Source organism: Adiantum capillus-veneris, chromosome 26, assembly GCF_014529385.1.
Source record: "Adiantum capillus-veneris isolate H3 chromosome 26, ASM1452938v2, whole genome shotgun sequence".
In the NCBI taxonomy this organism is placed as follows: domain Eukaryota; kingdom Viridiplantae; phylum Streptophyta; class Polypodiopsida; order Polypodiales; family Pteridaceae; genus Adiantum; species Adiantum capillus-veneris.
The window spans coordinates 88,167,814-88,190,864 of NC_140956.1; positions in this window are offsets into that span (position 1 = coordinate 88,167,814).

Genomic DNA, 23,051 nt, shown 5'->3' on the forward strand with positions numbered 1-23,051 from the left:
TTTCCAATACTTCAAAAGGTACTGTGTGGGAGAGAGGCCAGACATGCGGCATGAATCCCATGCTAACCAATTCTTATCTTTTTCATTGGAGTCCAAAAACTCTTTGGAGAAAGAAGCTTGAAACGCAGCCCAAGACGTAGGACGAGCATCTATTAGAAATGTCATCCACCACTTATAGGCCTTTCCTTTAAGAGATAGACTTGTTTCCACAGCTGTCTTTATATTTGAGGTGTATCTCAATCTATGAATATCACTCCATTTGTGTAAGAACGTCTTGACCGCATCCTTGTTGCGATCACGCTCTTCCCCCTGAAACTCAGGAATGGTGATATTATTAAGTAATGTATTGCTACCTTCTACACCTTCTGAAGCACTTGTCTCTTGGACTCCTTGAGTCGTGCGATCTTGGTTCCCTGAACCGTGCCACTTGTGGCTCCTTGAGCTGTCTGTGAATTCATAAATTTCACAAATAACTCTGTAAGATTGGTAACATTTGCATTGAGTGCAGAGAGGTTGCGTTCAAGTACGCTTTGGCAATGTTTCAAAGTCTTGCAAGCAACCATATCTACAAGCCCATGATCTCCTAGATCATCATTGTCATGCATATTAGTGTCAGTGGCACCCGTGGTGCCCTGATTTTGATCTATGTGCTCAAAATCAAAAGTGTGTATAGGTGGGATATCCTCACTGGCCATGGTAAACACACACTAATGTAAAGAGAGAAAAAACGTCAACTTGTACCTTGTGAAATTGAAGTTTTTGTGCTTTGTATGCTCTAGGATTTGCGTTGCATGTGAACCTCGCCTCGTGAGAATTATAGCGCTTCACGTGTCGTTCGTCATAAGAACACCTTTATTGATTCTTCACAAAAACTCATCGTTTTTGTGAAGGCTTTTGTTCACTTTGAAGCTACCTCCTGGAGGAAAAAAGAATTTTTGGAGGAAAACTTGCCTTCCTCCAAGAAGTGAAAAGTAAGGGTGAAACTACTTCCTTTAAGTTTGAAGCTTTCCCTTTTCTTCTAGCTTTCTTTTCAACACAAGTATGCTATCTTTCCTTGTTATACACAATAAGGGTCAATAGCTTGATGGTAAAGTGTTGGCCTCTTACTCATGGGGTGGGTTCAACCCTCCTTTATGCAAGGTTAATGGACCTTCCTACGCGTGCAACCAATGGTGCCAACAGAAGCCTTTGGATCCTTGGTGCTGCAGAGTTGCCGATCGAGTTTGCCTTTTCTTCTAGCTTTCTTTTCAACACAAGTATGCTATCTTTCCTTGTTATACATAATAAGGGTCAATAGCTTGATGGTAAAGTGTTGGCCTCTTACCCTCATGGGGTGGGTTCAACCCTCTTCATGCAAGGTTAATGGACCTTCCTACGCGTGCAACCAATGGTGCCAACAGAAGCCTTCGGATCCTTGGTGCCGCAGAGTTGCCGATCAAGTTTGCCTTGGCCGCCCGCCTTAGCCACCCACTATGGAGAGAGTAGGGGTGGTGGCCGCGATCAGCTATCGTTGTATGTCCATGCACTATGCACAAGAAGCTGTGCCTACCTTCTTTTTGCTACACAACGGATACGTTAGTGTCTGCGGAACGTGGGAGAGAAGCAGCACATCGCATGCACATGCAACCCGCTTTTCCCCTCCTCCCAAAATTAGCTTTGATAATAGTGAAAGGGCGGTGGTAATGCATAGGAAACTGTGCCTGCCTTCTTTTTGCTGCACAGTGGATACATCACTGTTTGTGGAATGTGGGAGAGAAGCAGCATGTCCCATGCACATGCAACCCGCTTTTGTCCTCCTCCCAAAAATAGCTCTGATACCAGTGAAAGGGTAGTGGTAATGCGTGTGCTAGTCTCCACCCAACCGTGCTATCTTATAGTCTCTCCCTAGCGTACACATTGTCTGGCCATGCTGGTGGCCTTGCCCATAGGACCCATGTCCTTACAAAATCTTGTAAACTTCAAGGATTTTATGGTGATTTTGTCTCGAACGCAAGGAGAGAAGCAGCGCATCGCATGCACATGCAACCTGCTTTTTCCCTCCTCCTAAAAATAGCTCTGATAACAGTGAAAGGGAGGTGGTAATGCGTGTGCTAGTTTCCACCCAACCGTGCTATCTTATAGCCTCCCCCTAGCGTACACACTGTCTGGCCGTGCTGGTGGCTTGTCTCGTAGGACCCACGTCCTTACAGAAAGCTTGTCAACTTCAAGGATTTTCTAGTGATTTTGTCTCGAACACAATTATTTGCTCGCACAAGCATGAGATATTGTGTTTTGGTCATCAACTTGGGCATTGGTTTCTCAAATTGGTTTTGTTGTTTTTTGTTTCGTTTCATTTAATACCTCTTTTGTCTACACATTTTTTAGTTATGAAACTCATAGAAGATGGGCTCATCTTGTTTTGTTGCATTTTTGTTTTTTGAGCCACTTGAAAGTTTGTCTTTCGCATCAGTCCCCAATTCGTTGCTTCTTGAATGATGGTATTTGTCCTCAACATTGTGTGGAAGATCTCGTACGAAAACTTTGTCCACTATCCATGTTACGAGAATGGGCACCCCCTTGTTGTATGTGGTTAACTACAATTGGGATAGCTGGCGTACTGGTTAATTATGTGCTTTCTATTTGATTTCACTATTAGTGAGTTGATGATGATTAAATCAGCACCCATTAAGTAATGTTTCCAAATTTTTAAAGCATGCATCATAGCAATCAATTCTTCATCATAGGTACTGAACTTTTATTCAGAAGATTTGAATTTACACGAGTGGATGGTTATCTTGCATAAGAACTGCACCAATACCTTATTCACTAGCATGAGCGACTACGACAAAGAATGGTCTATCAAATTCATGAAATTGTAGTACAAGTGCATTTATCAAAGCATTCTTGAGTGCATTAAATGAACTTTTTTGCAAGTTAGACCATGCATAAGGAGAATTTTTCTTTAATAGGAGAGTGAGGCAATGAGATTTGTAAGCAAAGTTACGTACAAACTCCTATAATATCTGCATAGACCAATAAAATGACGAAGTTCATGCAAATTTTCGGGTCTCATCCATGACTGAATGCCTTCAATTTTCTTGGGGTCTACATGTATTCCCTTGTTCGATACAATGGTCCCAAATAATCAATCTTAGATTGGAAAAATAATCTCTTTTCAGGTTTTAGATACAAGTGGGTGTGTGTAAGTAGATCAAATGCACGTGTTAAGTGCTCTTTATGGTCTTGTTCCGATTTATTGAAAACAAGAATATCGTCAAAGAATACAATCACAAAATCTTGATGGTCAATGAAAATTCTATTCATCATGCTTGTGAATGTGATTGATGCATTTGTTAGACCAAATGGCATGACAAAAAATTCATAATGTCCTGTTTGTGTTTTGAAATCAGTTTTGCAAACATCTTGGTCAAACATTTTGACTCGATGATACCCCGATTTGAGGTCAATTTTGCTGAAAATGTTTGCCCCTTTCAGTTTGTCTAACAGATCATCCACTCTAAAAACAGGGAACCTATTCTTGATGGTGATCTTGTTTAAAGCTCTGTAGTCGATACACATATGAAAGGTTCCATTTTTATTCTTAACAAGCAAACTACTAGGTCTTATAAGTCCTCGATCAAGCAAGTCAGTGAGTCGAGTTTGTATCGCCTTGTTTGCAGTCGGATTTACACGGTAAGGTGCTCTACAAGGAGGTTCACTATCCGATATAATATCTATTTTGTGGCCTTCTGGGCGTGTGGCAGGTCATGCATGAAACAATCCTTAAATTGTGAGAGAAGATCATCATGGGAGGAGTTATGTGAAGTTTCAGTTTCAGTGGACATTTGATTTACCAACACTAGATATGTTTTTCCTTGTTTTGGGATTGCTCTTTTGGCTTGAGTGTGAGAAATAAGTGGAAATTTTTGATGTGCTAGTGTTGCTTGGATGGAGAAATTTTGATTATTATGAGTGAGGATTATGGTGCGTGTCTTATAATTAATCAACGGATTAAATTCATGATGGAATGACATTCCCAAAATCATGTCAAGACCATGCAATGGTGCTACCAAAAATGTATGTGCTTGTGTAAATTCACCAATGCAAACTTCAACAACGACTTAGGTCTTGCAATTAAAACACTAATTATCAAAAACAATTTTGACTTGTGACGTGAAGAAATTTCAGAGAGAGAGAGAGAGAGAGAGAGAGAGAGAGAGAGAGAGAGAGAGAGAGAGAGAGAGAGAGAGAGAGAGATTTGTTGGGCCAATCGTGTAGAAATAAAATCATGGATACTGCCATCGTCTAAAAGAATGGTGACACTTTCACCCTTGACTATGTCTTGCGCTTTAAACAAAGTGTGAGAAGATATAGGAGTGCCTAAAGATGGGTTGTCATCGTGATCATACTCAAGATCATATCCCTCACCGTAATTAGCTTCCACTTCATTGTTGTTGGGATTAGCATCTTTGATGAGGTTAATTGTGGCACCGTTGGGGCGGTCGTTCTTGAAAGGTCTTTGGTTTGGATTTCTCATGACTCCATTGGAATGGTCATTGCTCTTAGGAGGACCATTCAGGCACTTATATGCAATGTGACCATACTAGAAATATTTAAAACACTTCACCTTTTTGTTACCATTAGAGTTTTGAGCAAGACATTGGTTGGAAAAATTTTGGTTGCCTCTTTTCTTTAATAATGTCTAGTACAACCCTTCTAAATCTCCTTCAAATCTCTTTGATGCTGGGTCACATTGAACGCCTGTTTAGTTTTTATTCATGATTCTCAAAAGCTTTTGTTTCTTTAATTCTCGCCCTTTTGCTTTCACAATCCACCAATTTAGCCCTTGACTTTCAATTAAAAGCTTGACATACCAAATTTTGTCGACCTGAAAGCGCGATTCAATGGTTGATTTGCCGGATAATTACCAATTAAAACTTGTTTTGCCAATTCAAATTTGAATTTTCAAAAATCGATCCTTCAAATTTGAAATCAATTGTTGAATTTCTCGAACCTGACGCTCTGATACCATTGTTGCTATTGGGGAGATCGATTGCTTGGACAATTCAACAATTCCTCACAGACATCACCATCAACTTGTCACCTTCTCTTCCAAATCCAAGTACACACACACACACACCTAGATTAGACAACACACACACACACACACACACACACACACACAAAATATATTTGATAAAGAGAGAGTGTAAGATATTGTAAGAGATGTCATAAAATCTAATATCTAACCAACTTAAATGATTTTCTCATATTAAACTGATCATTTAATGTGGGATAATAAACAGGAACAAGGGGGATCTGTCTCAACACGAGACCAAGGTTAAAGGGGTCCAAATGAGAGATGGTCTGTTAAAGAGAAATGCTACCTAATGGAGCTTAAAGACCTTAGGGTTAGCTTCATTAAAGACCTCCAAAAGTTCGTGTTAAAAAGTCCTTTAACCTTAGGCAAGTAGGGCTGATCTTGAGATGGGAATCCTACACAAGCATGATGTGCTTGTGGTACTTGCTAACTAAGGTGCTTAAGGTGTTTGTGGGAACCTTGCCTAAGCTTGAGGTGCTTTTCATGCTTAAATGACTAAGGTTCTTGAAGTGTTCAATTCAAACATAATCTCTCAAGAGGCATAAACAATTGAAGTGAAGTGTTCAATTCAAACATAATCTCTCAAGAGGCATAAACAATTTTCATGCTTGAATGACTAAGGTGCTTGAAGTGTTCAATTCAAACATGATATCTTAAGACGCATAAAAGACACATGTCAATATCCTTCCCATTTGTCCTCATGATGTGCTTGAATCCTATTGGATAGGCTTTAAAGGGGCCCAATGAGAATTTAGATGCATAAAAAAAATAAATTAAGTTTCTTCTCTCAAAGAGGAAAAAAGAGGACACATGTCCAAATGTTATAATTAAATAATACGAGAGAGAGAGAGAGAGAGAGAGAGAGAGAGAGAGAGAGAGAGAGAGGTGGACTAAGCATGAGAGGTGGTATACTCTCCCACACCCACACACATACTCTCTCATGGTGTGAAGTGCAAAGCATAAGAGCTCCATCTCCTTCTCCAAGATTGTTGAGAAGTTGAAAGCCTACACCAACACTCTTGGCTATGGAATGCAAATCCAACCAAAAGTCATGCTTTAATGCTTAAGCTTGCCATCTTCTTCATCTTCATTACTATGCTATTATGCTATGCTAAGCAAGAAGAATGATGATAAGTGAGGAACTATTTCTTTCTTCTATGGAATGCTTCTTCTTCCTCTTCCCCACGCTCATTCCCCGCTAGCTCTCTCCACCTTCAAAGGTGTTTGAGGCCTTGGGACTGAGGCCGGGGATGGTTAATGCTTTTACAAAGTTTATGTTATGCTCGTGATGCATGAATCTTTCCATCTTCATAGCATCACCAAGGTCACAAGGAACACAAAGATTGTATTGTACCAAGTCTCTATATATGGGAGAATCTATAATACAAAAGCCTTATAGAGGGGGACCGGCTCCAAGTAAATCTGGTCTTCAACTTTTGTCATGTTCTCTAATACTCTCTCTTGAAAAAGTATTGTTCATGCCAAGATAATTAAGTACTATGTTTATGTTGATACCATCAATTAAGTTCACCCTCTATGTTCTCAAAGTAATCTCACAAAAATGATCACTCTAATTCTCTTAATTCCGCTATTCTCAAAGTTCATAGACCATTTCCATTACAAGAGATATAGACATAATTAGAGGGTACACAACATGATTTAACATAATCTAAGAGAGAAGAGCAAAGAATCTTGCAAGTGAATGGCCTAAAATCATAACCCCAAACTCCATGACACCCCTTCTTGTGGATTTTAGTATTTAATTCATTATTTGAGTTTTTGGATGCCAAAATTAGAGGCCCCTTTTACATCTAGTCCACTTTAGTACTTGAGTGGAGCACATCACTTATTGCATGTCCCATAAGGGTGAGTTTTCACCAGAGTTATTTACAAGTAGCCATAGTCGAAAATACTGTGCAAAGGTAAAATGGCTGAGAGGGTTATTATTTGCCAGCGTCTCCTCTTTAACTCCCATAATCATCTCACTATTAGTAAAATCAATTAGATTGCACATAAGTAACCATTACGCCAGTTGTTCCAATTGCAGTTAACCACATACAATAGGAGGGTGTCCAGTCTCGTAACAATCCGTTTGCAATTGATTATCTATAATTTCTCAGTTATTTTTGTTATATCTTCTAAGTTCAGGATAGCGGTTACCATCTGAAAGGGAATTATGTCATAACCATCCTTGTTGCAAAACATCGTAGTAGTTACATCGTTTACACAAACATCATAGTAGTTACATTGTTTACACAAACATCTAGTGTTGTCAATACTCTCTCCCATCCAAGGGGTTCAAAAAACTCCTCTAGAAATGGTTCCTTCACGTAATATTTATCTTCTACTGAGTGCTCTAGGATGCAATCCTCCTTTCTTAGGGTCTCACATTTCGATGCTTTGCACATCCAAATATGCGCATTCTTCACTGGCCAAGCATGCAACTCTGTTCCAGTATCCGTAGTGACAACAAAGTCTTTTATCGAGGTTTGGTTTACATCCTTGTAACTATGGTCCTTTGTATTAACCGTGGTTGTGATTCCCTTGTGTCTAAGTAGAGATGGTCATAGCTCCAATCTTGAACCATCTTGAGTTGATGAATAAAGGGTCGCCCCAAAATAACTTCAAAATTGTTGCCTTTTTTGAAATCTACTATAGTAAAGATGTGTTCATATTCTATCCAACATGAGGATACAATTACTTATTGCAACATTCTTAAGGGTTTCTCCACATACTCGCCTATTAGTTTCAATTTCATGCACGTTTTCTCGAGAGCTGGTCTTTCCCATTTCTCCCAGATTTCTTTTGTAGTGATGGCTACTCTGGCCCCATTGTGAAGTATTGCTATTGTCTTTACTCCTTTGTATTATAGAGGTAAGGTGGCGTTTCCTTCTTTTCCTTCACAATAATCGCCCACCTTATTCACTGGGATAGCTTTCTGCTTTAGGTTTCCTAGGATGATTTGTTTTGTTAATTTCATCTACAAGGTTATCTTTTGGATGGATCTTCAATCCTATCTTTTCCAGATTCTTGCTCATTTGTCCTCACAAATATGCTTTGATTTTTAGAAGTTTTGCAAGAGTAATTGTGCATCTTATAGGAGAAGACATTAGATCATGTAAGCTCTTTGTACCCGTCACCCATGGAATAGAATTCCATTGTGATGGCACAATTCTCACTTCAAATTTTGTATCATATTCTCCTATAAAGGACGATAAAGTTTTTATTGTCGCCGATTTACTCTCTACAGATACCTCTGTACCAGCATCACCATACAACAACTAAATATCTCTCGGATAGATCTCAAGGTCCATGTTGATTTCATGGATTGGTGCTGATAGCATCGTGGATCTTTCGTCTTTTCTTTTTGTGAATATCTTCCACAGTGATTATAGCCACGGCTCTCGTCTACTTCAAGAATTTGTGGCATCTCCAAGGATTTAGTCTCATCCGTTGTGTTTGCAATAACCCTTGTAGCCAATGGTTATTCCTTGTCTGTTTTCATAGGTTTGATTTTATTGTCTAGATTCTTAGCACAATCTATGAGAAGATGATCCCTTCCACAACCGTCATAGAATCCTTGGATTTTAAGTTGTTTACATGTTTTAGTTTCCTCAAGCACTCTGTTGTTTTCCTTTTTTAGTGTATGCATTACTACCTCAGGAGCTTTCAAGCTTTTTGGATGTATCCGAGCTTGAGCAGTTTCTATGAGCTTTTTGCACATCTCCATTTGTTTGGTTTCAAATTCAAGATGCGGATAGGTCAGAAGTCTCTGTTCCAAAGTTTGGTTGTTCTTCAATCTCGCCTCGTAGGCTTGCAACATAGAATCTAAATGCTCGTTTACCTTTTCCACTAAGATTGATATGCTAGAAACAGTCTTCGATTCTTCCAACCCTTTTGCGTTTTCCTTGCTCTCTTGATCATGTCTTAGCTGTTCCTTCATTTGGTATAATTCCTTTTGCAAATTTGTCTTTTCCTTCAGCCTCTTCGCTTTCATTTTGTCTCGTTTGGCTTTTCATGATTTTCTTTGAGTCATAACTGACCCATTTTCAAATTTGGTTTATTTGGGAAGTTTCAATTCATCCGCTCACGTTGATTTTTTGATGCTTCTTCAGCTTGAGCTCTAGTCACCACTTTGATTGGAACTACTAGCTTAGACTCGGATCCACTTGAGCATGGCAAAATTCCAATGACATTGACAGTTGCCTTCCCCAGGTTGTCAGGATTCTTCTCACAATGTTGAAGCAAGTGATCTTTCCCACAACCGTCACATAATCCAAAAATTCTCTTTTGCTGACCCTTATGTGGACACCCTCCCTCATATACAATGGTCACCTCCACATTCAAAGCACGGTCCTTCTAACTGGGCAGCTGATGGTGCCCCCATTGGCTGGCCTGCCCCAGGCAAATATCCTTTAGGCTCGTAGTTCTGGTTTGCTATGAACATGAGAGTGTTTTCATTCATTGTAAAATTATTTCTATTAGTTTGAGCCACATATGATGGTCAATATCTTCATCAATGCTAGCCCAAAATAGGCTTTCCTCATTGGCGTAAGCTACACCCTTAGTTTTGCTCACATGGTTTTCTACAAGTTCCTCATAGTAAACAGTCGATGGCATCATCAATTGGGTTATGGGGGACTTTGTTGGCTTTATGTAGCATACCATGACCCTATTTTCATGAGGCAAAGGTGGCTATTGTCCCAACACAGGTTGCGGTTTGTCTCCTCCTTGTACTATGTTGTTGGGTCCGATCTGATACCTCGGAGGTGCATGGTGGCAATTGCTGTACCGCTAGAGGTCCATATGGCCTTTCCCTCATGTAATTCGGTTTATAGAAGCACTCATCAGTATCATGATTTGTGTATTTAAGCTCAATTGTGCACCATTTCAACACTCTTGCAGCATTGATGGCTTGTAATTGTTGCGGCCTCATATTAGGGTTTTGTATATAGGTTTGATTGATTCTGTAGACCACTTTTTTGACTAGTTGATCCGCATTCTGTGTGATTGAAGCAGGAGCACTACATTTTGCAGTTGACTCACTGGTGGTAGAAGAGGCACTGTGGGTGTTTGTCTCTATGTCCTCCGTTACCTCCCCGTATGTTTTGCGATTGTCAACCAGGTACAATCCTTCCCTAGTGACTTTCTCGAATGTTGTGCATGCCTTCAACTGTAAGTCCTTTTTGAGAGTTTGTTTCTGAGGCCCTCTATAAAGAGAACTGATAAGAAATTGTCCTGTGGTAACTCTCATACTGGACATCTTTTGATGTATTGCTTGAAGTGAAGTGATGCTTCTTTTACCTTTTCATTCTCCTTTTGCTTGAAAGCATAGATTTGGGAAAATCTTGTTGTGCTTGATTCCCCTCTTAGAGAATTCCTCGTCAAACTCTCACAAGAGTTGATCAATGTTCAAGAAATCTCTGTTGTTTAGTGGCTGGAACAAATTCAATGCCATCCCTTCCAATGTCAAACCTAATCCCTCATATTGCATGTGGAAATCCGTTACTTGTTTTGCTCTTAAGACTTGCTTAAAAATGGAAACATGCACGTATGGGTCTCTCAATCCACTATATTTATTTGCCACACATTTAGCCACTTGAGAAGGTCGCATTCTTTGATTTTCTTCTACCGTTCTCATCATTGTAGGTTCTCCTACCATTACATCCCTCATCTCATACCCACTGATAGGTGCTCTCGAGGGAGTTCTGTCAGTTACCCTCTCCTCTGGTCATGCTTCTCTACCCCACTTCTAATATTAGTCACTCGTGTGCTGAAAACCGTGTCTTGCATATCACTATCTCAATGTGTGGACATATAGGAACCCTTGAAATTAAGGATCCCATCAGTCGTGGCTCAAAAAGATGTGGCCGATTGAAAGAATCTTCAACTCGTGATCTCGAAGGACTCGCTCTCGTTGTTTTTAGTAGTGTTGTTTCTAAGACAATAGGTCTGTGCATGCTACGAGTGACATAGTACTGATGGAGTGGTCCCCCAAAGTATGTATATTCCTCAAGCTCGTTATGGCTCACCGTTGAATATCTCTAACCATACTTGTCTAACATGACTATCTGCATATCTCTCTCTACTTCATACGTAAATACATATAAGCATTTTTGCTCCGTTAATTCTCTCACATTGGGCTCGTCACACGTGTAATGGAGCATTTGCTCTCTGTTGTCATACTTATATAATCCCACTGTGTATTGTTGGTGTTGACATGAGTAGCTACATTTACTCGTCTAAACTTGGCCTTAGGAATGTCTAGCTTTGGTAGCTTCTCCTCTTGCTCTACGTCAATCTTTTTTTTTTTTGCATGTTATTCCCCATTTATCCACAAAAGGGATTGAGCACGACTACATACATGTTTCCCTCCTCATCAATATATTGATCACTACTGTAATCTACAAAAACTATGAGCTTGAGCTCACTAGGTCTCTCTTCTATTTTGACGCAATAATAATTCATACCATCTCTGTAGATTTTGGCACCCTGTTCATTTTCAAACTCATAATGTAAGTGCACAAGTTTTGTGGTTGGTGCTGAATGTGGTGGTCCCACTCCCATTTTGATTTCCTCCTTGAAACTCACACTTTTAAATCCCTCAACCATATGGGTATAAGATCTCTTTAAACAAGTATTCCAAAATTGGTTCTAAGGTAGGTATGGTCCCTTGATTGACACTTCCCTCTCTTGAAATATGGCTTGATTGGTTTCTAGCAGGAGGGTTTCTATTCTGATAAAACTTGCCTAATCGCAAATACATGAAGAAAATGAAGCATGCAAAACCCTAACTTGTTACGTTTTATGGTTCATTTAGCCCTCCAATCGAAAGCAAATAGTGCTACAAAATCTGATTCCCACAACTTGTACAAAAACCACTTGGTGGCTATAGCTTTACAATAGCTGGGTTAGTCAAAATTTGCTAAAATCAGAATTTTATCCACTTTTGACACAAAATCCTATTTTGCTTGCAACATGCAGAATTTTGAAAAGTCCACTAAGCTCCTAAGCTAGTATTGGTACTACTCTGTGTCCATTTTGTGATAGGGAGTCATGGATCGCAATCCATGTACGCTAGTGTCCAATTCTCCTGAAACTTGGCACACAAGTCTCTCACAGTCTCGTGATCCCTATTATATGATTTTTAGGTGATTTGATCCCCCTTAGGTCTCCCAAAAGTCACTTCCTAGGTCTATTTCATAGTTTTTGGTCTTGAATGACTATGGCCTTGTTTAGCCCCCTTCTTGAAGCTTTTTGGTACCCTTGTTTTTGAATAAGTTATTTGTGTTGGTTTCTGTTATAAGGCTGTAATGTCCCAATCCAAAAATTTAGCAGGGGGACATAGATTGCGATCCATGTCCATCAGATCTGAACCCCAAACTTGGTCTGGTGACTTTCTACAATCTATGGAATCTACCTACCCACTTATTTTTGTATTTGGGAACTGTCCTTATTTGACAAAAGTAAAATTTGTGTGGTGTCTGCTTGAGGTTTTTGACTTGCAACTAGTATTTGGTGATCTGGTCAACTTTTTGTTGTTTCTTGCTATGATGACCTTTACACAAGTTGTCCCAAATGATGTTAGCTACTCACTGTCTCAATCTCAGCTTTAGATGCCTCAAGGGATGCCTATCCCTTGTGGATGTTAGATTTTCACTTATTCTTGAGTTTGGACACCAAAGAGTCAGAAAGCCCCAATTTTTGGTCTATTTCCTAGGTTTGTGTACTTTTTGCCCAATTTCTTGTTTTGGATGAGTTTGATGTGTTAATTTTCTACCAAAAGTGTATATCTAGTGATCTAGAATCTCACAGTACTCTTTGGTATCAGTTTTGGCCCAAGTTGCCTCAGGGGTCATGGATCGCGATCCATGTTCCTATACATTTTGGCCTAAAACTTTTCAGATCATCTCTCTTTGGTTTGGTTCACCCCTTTTTTGACTTATTTTTGGGTTTGTATTTGCTTTTGAGCTCAAATCATCAAATTTCTAAGATTTCACATTTTATGGTCTCGACAACCAAAATATGGTTTTGACAGTTTTTTTTCTTGATCCTTTTGCTCAATTTGATGGTTATAGATGTTACCTAACCTACTCCTAAATACAACATTGATTCTTATGACTAAAAACCAACAATTGGTGCAAAATTAGAAGAAAAATAGAATGTGAATCAATACTTTCAAAGAATTAGAAGATATGCACAATGAAATGCTTTCATATCTCATTCAAAACTCCTAATACCTCTCAAGAGTAGACCTAGCAAGTCCCGGCCTTATAGCCTCTACCAAGCACTAAAATCCGTGTCTAGTTGTCTGACTGCTAAAGTGTAAATAAATTGGAAATCAAAATCAAAGGTCTATAAGTAAAAAGCTACGACTAGGTCACTCACCACATAAGGATCACCCTCCTCGACAACGGCACCAATGTTAGCGTGTCGCCAAACGTCTAAGCATAGCTCTTTGCACTAACATAATATGTCAATACGCAGGGAAAGGATTTGAATGGGACACAGAGACTCTTTGAGGGTGTCAACCTCAAGAAGGAACCTATGGAGCACCAATCTCTCTAGCACTAGCAAATCTATCACTCTTGGATCTGGCAACCTGTCTATGTCCTATGTCACCGAAATAAGTCATCGCACCAATTCGGCACTTGAACAAAGTCCAAATGTTATGAAACTTTGGGAGGAGGTCTAAGACCCTTAGGGACACTAACCTACCAAGTTTGGTCGCAGTCCAATGAGGTACCAAAATCATGATCCATCATGATTAATGTCTTAAAAATGCAATAGAACAAACTAGAAAGGTCGCTATGGCCTAGGAACACTCTCCTATGGTCAGAATGTCAAAAAACAATCATTCACGCACCCAAAACATTAGATTTAGCTTACTAACATGTAGTTGTAATCTACAACAGAATCGACAATGATTATACTCGAATGAAAGAGCAATAGACAAGGTACACATTGCAAGTTTTGGAATCAAAATGTGATTACCAAAGCTCAAGATATGTTGATTACAAAGCACATGAGAGTAGTCGCTCTCAACCGTACACTCCAAAACTCAAAATTTGTGATAATGATAAGTCCCTTTCCCACTTACAAAAATAAACTTGATACCTAAGGCTTCTTTGCCAATGGTCGTCTTTACAAGGGTCATACCAAATGATAGACTTTACAACTCAGATTGGCATATACAAACTCATCAAATATCTGATTAAGATCAGAGGCTTTCTCAAAATTATAAGGTCCTCGAAAAGATAATGATGGATATTCAAAATTTTAGAGATCGTAAAGAAGGGTCGACTAGGAGGGTGCTCGTCTGGTCCCGACTGCCAACACTAGGTTTAAGAGATTCTTCACAAGTTCCTTGATTTAAGTGTGATTTTGACCTCAATTTGATCCCAAACTTTGGTTTCAGTTGGTAAAGGTCAGCATCAATCACATGGTCTCAAATCTCGTTCAATCTATCTCTAGGGGACATGGATCATGATCCTTGTTCTTCCATAGAATCTGGTAAAACTTATCAATTTGCTGTTGGCATGTTTTGTGAGGCCCTTGAGCACCAATTTTTTGAGTTTTGATTAACTTTTAGGTCTCTACCATCAAATTTTCACAATTTCAAAGTTATGGTATTTTGGCCCGAAATATGGTTCTTAGCCCTTCTTGTCCTGACCTTTTCAGTCCAATTTGATGGTGTTGGTTTTTACTTACCCTACTCCTATGTGCTAAAAAGAAACTTGAAACAAAAATGATCAAAACAATGCAAATTAAAGTTGTAATGGAAAACAAAATAGTATGCTCAAAGAATAAAGAAAACTTGATGAATGAAATGGGTTTGGTCTCTCACTCACAACTCTCTTTGTTTCTCAAGGATAGAATTAGCCGGTCCCTCGATTCTAGACTTTATCAAGCACTATACCCATGTCTAGGCTTCTTTATTACTAAAGTGTAGATGGAAAGGATAAAAAATCTTTGAAAAATAAGGTTGTGAATACGTACTGGTTCACTCACCACCTAAGGATCATTCCCCAACAACGATGCCAATGTTAGCGGGTTGTCGAGATAAACTTTATAAAATAGCTATCTGGCACCGACATAACAATGTCAATACTCATGGAAGTGACTTAGATGGGACACGAAGACTCGTTGAGGTTGTGATTCTTTAAGAAGTGAACTTAACAAGCAAACACATCAACTCAAAAAGCAAATCACCACTCCCAGATTGGAAAATCTGCATATGTCCTATCTCACCGCTCTAGGTCATCATGCCATTTCAATGACTAAACAAACTTGGATCATCACAAAATTTATGGGAAGCTATATTAAGTCTAAGGAGACAAGTCTACCAAGTCTGATGGCCATGTGACAGGGTACCAAAATTATGATCCATCATGTACCATGTCATAAAATCTACAGCATAATTGCATAAAAACTACAACAAAAGCATAAAAACTAACAAGGTACCAAAATCATGATCCATCATGTCCACATCATAAAAATTGCAACAAATTTGAATAAACAAGTCGCTTAAAGTCTAATAACACTCTCCTATGGTCAAAATGTCATAATACAGTGATTTAAGTACTCAAAACTGATGATAAGACTCACAGACGCGTAGTCATGAACCAGAAAAAAACCTTGAAATGCTTATGCTTAAATGAGAGAGCAAAAGAGAAGGAACACAATGTAATTCTTGAAATTGAATTTGGATTACCGAATCATGAGAAAAACAGAATACAAGTTTTAGTAGATTAGCCACTTGTTGACAATCATATAGCCAAAGCTCTTTCTTTTTCCAAAAAATAATGATGTTGTATTGAAACTAAGGCTTTTGAGTATTATATCTAGGGCTTTCAAAACAGCCAATAGTCGGCTACTTGGATTTGAGAACATAATCAAATATTACAGCTGAGAGTTTTATAGCTCTTGGTGGATCAAAATTACAAATGCTCATTTACATGGCTTCCAAAAAAATAAGATATATTACATCGTGACTTCGACGAGGTGTGGCCAACTAGGAGGGTGCCCATCAACTACATCAGCCAAACAGTAAGCATCTCAAGTTCTATCGTGGTTTGTGACTTCACATCTGTGAACCTTATCCTCAGCTTGAGTGCTTAAATAATTGTTATTAGACATTTTGACCAAAGGAGAGTGTTATTAGACCTTAGGGGGACCTATTTATGTAGTTTTGTTATAGTTTTTATGATGTGATAAATGATGAATCATGATTTTGGTACCTTGTCAGATGGCTGTTAAACTTTGTATACTTGTCTTCTTGGACCCAATATAGCTTTCCTTAAAGTTTCATGGCTATTTGAGTCCGTTAAGTCATTGAAATGGCGTTATGAATGAGAGCAATGAGATAGAACATATAGAGATTTTCCAATCTAGGAGTTGGTGATTTGTTGGTTGAGTTGCTGCGTTTGCTTGTTAAATTCAGTTCTTGAGGATTGACAACCTCAAAGAGTCATTGTGCCCCATCTGAGTCACTTCCATGAGTATGATAGTGCTAGATAGCTATGCTATCGACAATCATTGCAGCAACCCACTAATTGTATTTAGTGCCTTGAAATTTAAACATTATTTGTTGAAAAATCTATTTCATTTTTACATTGATCATCAAGATTTAACTTATTGTCATCCAAGAAATGTTAATCAGATAGATGATTTTTCTTTTAGAAGTTTATTTCAAGATTTCCATAAGCCTGGCAAGACACTGCAGTGCAGATTTCCTATCCAAAAGTACTAAAGGTATCTCATTGACATCCTTGAGGGATAAACCAGTAGATGCCAAATTATTTCACGCAATGAAAATTGAGGAACCAAATCCAAAGTGGTAGGACATATGATTTCTTGCAATATGGTGGATTTCTAAGAGAGTGGTCTCAGTCTAGTAAAAAGGCTCTAATCATCAAAATTAAAAGGTATTCCTAATGGCTTTAGAAAAATTAAAAGATATTCCTAATTCAAAGATTCTCTCAACATCAAAAAAATGATGCGCTAGTCTATAGCACGCGGGAACAGGCAATGATGAAGCACGTAGATTTGCAACAATATTATCTAGATGTGAGAAGGATGGATTTAACATTGAGAGAGAGAGAGAGAGAGAGAGAGAGCGAGAGAGAGAGAGAGAGAGAGAGAGAGAGAGAGAGAGAGAGAGAGAGAGAGAGAGAGAGAGAGAGTCCAAGGACACTTTAAAAAGAAGAAAACATAAAGAAAAAATAAAGGAGAAGAGAAACACAAATATACAAATGTGAAGTCCACCACCTCTATAAATGTCTTTTGACTTTCCACCTTCATCTGTCTTTTCATTTCCTAATCTCACTCTTCACTTACGCTCTTAATATGTTTTGAAAGACTTTTTATTTTTTGGAGACCTAATAGCTAGATCTCTATACAAACTACACATTAATGGAGTGTTTAGAAGATGCATACCTATGCAAGCAAAGATGCAATTAATCAGTGACTGAGGCACACACTGATAGTTCAAGAGGAAATATTTCTATTGACATCACTTATAAAAAGATTTTGCAAGCAAGGTTATAGCGGTAGAGTATGATGTTAGATGTTTGAGATTTTTGCAAAACATAGATATTTTCTAAAGAATGGATAGACCCAATGTAATAGATATGACACCTTTGACCACAATTCAACCCTTCGGAATGTTCATGAAGTGAGATTTGGATTATATAGGACCCTTCAAGGATGTCACCCCTAGGAAGAACAATTATATAGTCATGGCTAGATGTTATGTCAGAAAAAAGGGGTGGAGACTAAGGCATTTCCCAACAACATAGCTAAGTCCACAACATAGTTCTTATATGAATATATCATATGTCAATATGGCTACCTGATGGAGATAGTTTTAGATCAAGGGACTCATGCCATTAATGAGACAATTCAGATCCTAACTAAAATCTTTTCCATCAAGCATCAAAAGTTGACACCTTACTATTCTAGATGCAATGGACAAGCTGAGAGTAGCAACAAGACTATTAAGTCTATTCCAACTAAGATAGTTTAGAAGGAACCTCAAACCTGGGATGAGAAGCTTTAGAAAATGCTCTAGGCATAGAGAATAGTGCATAAGATTATAACTAGAATGACACCATTTAAAATGGTGAATGGAACAAAAGCGATTGTACTAATGGAATTCATTGTTCACAGTCTCATCCTAACAAGGAAAAATGATATGGATTATAACTCAACTCCAAAAAAGAGATTGGATCAGCTCCTCAAGCTAGATGAAAATAGCCAAAGAGCAATGCTAGAACAAAAAGTGGTGTAGCAATAACGAAAACAATAGAATGACAATAAATTAAAAGAATGAGAATTCACAAAAGGATATTTGTTGTTAGTACACGAGTCAAAGTTAGGCCTAATAGCATTATCAGGACCTTATAAGGTGGACTCGGTTTTCTCTTATGCACAATGGAACTAAAGGACTTGTTGGATTGATGCTACTTGGTATGTACAAACGGTCAAAACATAAGTTGTATTATTCCACTTCAATAGAGCCTGTAGCACCAACGTCTAAGGTAACGAGATCATATGACTATAAAAACCATCCACTAACTTATTATTAGTAAGATTTGAAGTGGTTGGAGTTACCAAGACTTTCAATCAAAGAATGGTATGAAGATGCTCAAAATCCAGTCTCATACACTAAATGTTGAGATGAGTTTTGAAGATACTAACATTCATTGGTAGGGCAGTATTTCACGCATTATTTTAGGTATATTACTGCTAATCATTATATGAAAGAACCAATGGACGATTTCCACGTCAATAATGAATTTTGTTTTCCCAATGTGCACAAATAATGGAGCATGCATGGATCAAATTAGAATCAGTATGAGGCGAATGCACAACCTTGGTTGTGCAACCATCCCCTCACCTCTTGCATCTATAGAGCCTTCTATTGCAATGCCTTTGTCTACAATCACTGTGCACATAGACCTTGCAACCATTCCCTCACCTCTTGCATACATAAACCAAACTTGGTTTCCCTCACCAAATGTTAACCCTCGTGGCTCACGGACACCCTATCGCCTACGACGGACACTGTAACCGTATTATTTATTTAAGTAGAGTCAGGCACCGGGCTTGTCGGTCCAATAGGGAAAGGTAGAGTGATCGCCGATGAGAGGCGCACTCTAACACGAACATGCTAGGGTTAGTTGGCTAAGCATGGGCGCCCAAGTGTGAATGGGGTGAGCTCACATAAAGCCAATTAAACTAAAATTGAGTCATTCTCATTGTGCAATAGAAGCTGCTCTTGCTCCATCTCCACCTTCTCCTTCACCATCTCCTTGTGTGTGTGTGCGTGTGAGAGAGAGAGAGAGAGAGAGAGTGTGAGAGTGTGTGTGTGATCGAGCGTTGCGGCGGCACGACGGCGGCGAGGCGGTTGAGCGCGGCGTAGCGGCGTCTCCTCTTCTTCGCGGCGAGGAATCTCTACGGCAGGAGCATAAGGCGGTGACTGACAACCCATTGCCCTCTTTGAGCTTACTAGTTAAACTAGTTGTGTGCTTGGAGTCGTCTGCGGCTCGTACACGGTGTATCGGCAAGTCCCTTGCTTCGACAGTGTGGCAAGGAGCGCACTTTTTTGGCGCCGCTGCCGGGGAATAGCCTGCACTAAGCCAAGAGGCACTTTGTGCTCTTGTATGAGTGGTTTGCAGTAGGAAAGAAGAGGGAGGGAAGGCGTATTTTTTCTGCAAGTTGTTAATTCTATTTTTCTGTTGCGCCAGTTTGCATTTTCTTTGTTTTCTGCTGCGTACATTTAGTATTAGTTAGACAGTTAGCAAAATTCTGTTTTTCTGTTTACACACAGTTAGCATTTCTTGCTTTTTTTTGCATTTTCTGTGTTTTCACTGCACAGTTCTGTCAAGTTTCAATTTCTGCATTTTCTGTGTTTTCTGGTTTGTGCACAGTTAGGCGCATAGTTAGTTAATTAAGTAGGTTAGTAATTAGGTGAACCACTGATTAGCAGGTCAGTAGGTAGGTGGGACAGTAAATAGTTAGGTGAAGTCAACGCGCACCAAAACGCGTACCAAATAATATCTCAAAAAAAAAAAAAAAAAAATAAGTGCCACAAATGAAAAATCTTACGCTGGAAGAGAAATCCTGGCTTGAATTGGTACTTCACTCACATGTATTGTCTATGGTACTAGAGCCCTAGAGGTTCCCAGTGTGGGCGCTTTTCCTTGAGAAGCAAAAAACCCCGGACATACAAAATAAGCACACACGTCACATGATTGTGACCCAAAGTAAAAAAGTATTAAAAAAATAAAAATAAAATTAAAAGACTTTCATTGAGCTTACAATTAACATTTCAAGCTTTTGTTTGCAGTTGTGAGAGCGAGTTGGCTAATCAAAGCTGAAAAGCATAATTAGGGAATCTTGCATTTAGATAATCTTCTTAGCTTAGCTAGTACTAGAGTAGTTGTTTTAACCTTATTCATAGCTAACTAATTGATAGACTCACCCATAAGCTCAAAACTCTTCATTAATTAATTTACTCAAAGTGCAATTTATTTGTCCTTAATGGCAGTCTAACATTTCATAAATCTTGCATTTACTCATTTCCACATGTACTTTACATTCCCCTCATGATTTATGGCAATATAATTCCGCTTACTAAAACAGTGACTTTGCCTTGCAGATTCAAATCTAGATGCTCTACAACATGGACATACCAAGCTTCAACTCAATAGCTTCCGAGGACGGAATCTACATCAGGAAGGGGGGCAATGTTAACCCTCGTGGCTCACGGACACCCTATCGCCTACGACGAACACTGTAACCGTATTATTTATTTAAGTAGAGTCAGGCACCGGGCTTGTCGGTCCACTAGGGAAAGGTAGAGTGATCGCCGATGAGAGGCGCACTCTAACACGAACATGCTAGGGTTAGTTGGCTAAGCATGGGCGCCCAAGTGTGAATGGGGTGAGCTCACATAAAAGCCAATTAAACCTAAAATTGAGTCATTCTCTCATTGTGCAATAGAAGCTGCTCTTGCTCCATCTCCACCTTCTCCTTCACCATCTCCTTGTGTGTGTGCGTGTGTGTGTGTGTGTGTGTGAGAGAGAGAGAGAGAGAGAGAGAGAGAGAGAGAGAGAGAGAGAGAGAGAGAGAGAGAGAGAGAGAGAGAGAGAGAGAGAGAGAGAGAGAGTGTGTGTGCGATCGAGCGTTGCGGCGCCACGATGGCGGCGAGGCGGTTGAGCGCGGCGTAGCGGCGTCTCCCTCTTCTTCGCGGCGAGGAATCCTCTACGGCAGGAGCATAAGGCGGTGAGTGACACACCATTGCCCTCTTTGAGCTTACTAGTTAAACTAGTTGTTTGCTTGGAGCCGTCTGTGGCTCGTACACGGTGTATTGGCAAGTCCCTTGCTTCGACAGTGCGGCAAGGAGCGCACACCAAACTCATCCAACAAGTTCTCCTTATCCATGTAGCCAATTTTCTAGAGCTCAATTATGGGAAAGCACAAAATTGTCTCCTCCAAAACAATGCAAGCAGTGTTGGAAGAGCTAGAGATGACACAAGGGTTAATAGTACAATCACTTCTAGCCTATTCACTATATGAGCACCCACCTGTCCGGACACCACATTTGTACCCTGTTATTTTCTTGAGCTAGTGTAACTACACTATGTATAAATCCTTATTCCAGAGTAGCAAGTCATTTCCATGAGTTACAATTCTGTCATGACATCTGTAAAGGTCCATGTAAGATGGCCACTAGCCATCTAGCAAGCCATAGGTATAAAATATAATAACCTTAATGTGAAAGGGAGGCTTATCTTTTGGAGAAGAAAGAGCACTGATGTACGTATGCTCAAGCGACTTCTCATCTTTAACTTGTAATCGACTTTTCTAAATATTGGGTAATCTAATTTTGATTTTGAAAATTGCATTGTGTTGCTCTTTCCATGCTCTTTCATTCAAGTGTAAGCATTGAAAATTTTGTTGTGGTTTGCGACCCGTTTGTGAGATTAATCTTCAAATTTGAGTGCTTAAATCACTATTTTTTGATGTTTTGACCATGGGAAAGTGTTAATAGACCTTAGGGTGACATGTTCGAACTGTTTTGTTACAGCTTCTATGACTTGGGTCATGATGGATTGCGATCGAGGTACCTTGTCAGAATGTGATGAGACTTTGTAGACTTGTCCTTCCTTAAAGTTTTGTGATGGTCTGAGTCTGTTTAGTCGACGAAATGCCGTGATGACCTAGAACAGTGAGAAAGGACATATATACATTTTTTGATCATTGAGTGGGGTTTGCTTGTTGAGTTGGTGCATTTCCTTGTTAGAAGGTTTACTTCTTGAGGTTTGACAACCTCAAAGATTCTTCATTCACCATCTGAATCACTTCCCTGTTCGTGCCATATAGCAAAGCTACATACGTCCATCGCGGCAAACCGTTAACATTGGCACCATTTTTCGGGAACGATCCTTAGAGTGTGAGTGACCTAGTTCATATTTAGAGCGTTATTTTCCAACCATTTGTCTTCCATTCCATTTACACCTTAGCAATAAAGTAGCTAGACATGGGGTTTAGTGCTTGATAGAGTCTAGAAGTCGGGGACTTGCTAGAACTATTCTCAAAAGGTAAAGAGAGTTGTGAGTGATATAGCCAAAAGCATTTCATTCTTTCATTTTCTTGATACTTTCAGAGTGTTGTATCGTTTTTTATTTTGACTTTATTTCGTAACTTTTTGTTTGTTTTTGTTTATATATTCTTTCTAGCACATAGGACTAGGGTAAGTAGAAACCAAAAACATCAAATTGGGCTAAAAACATAAGGGAAAAAAGCGTTGAAAACCATATTTTGTTCAGAACAACCTTAAACCCGAATTTTGAAATTTTGATGGTAGAGACCTAAAAGATGATCCAAAACCAAAAATTTGTTGATCAAAAACCTTAGAATACTCAACGAAAGCAATCTAGAAAGTTTGAGCAGATTCTGTGGA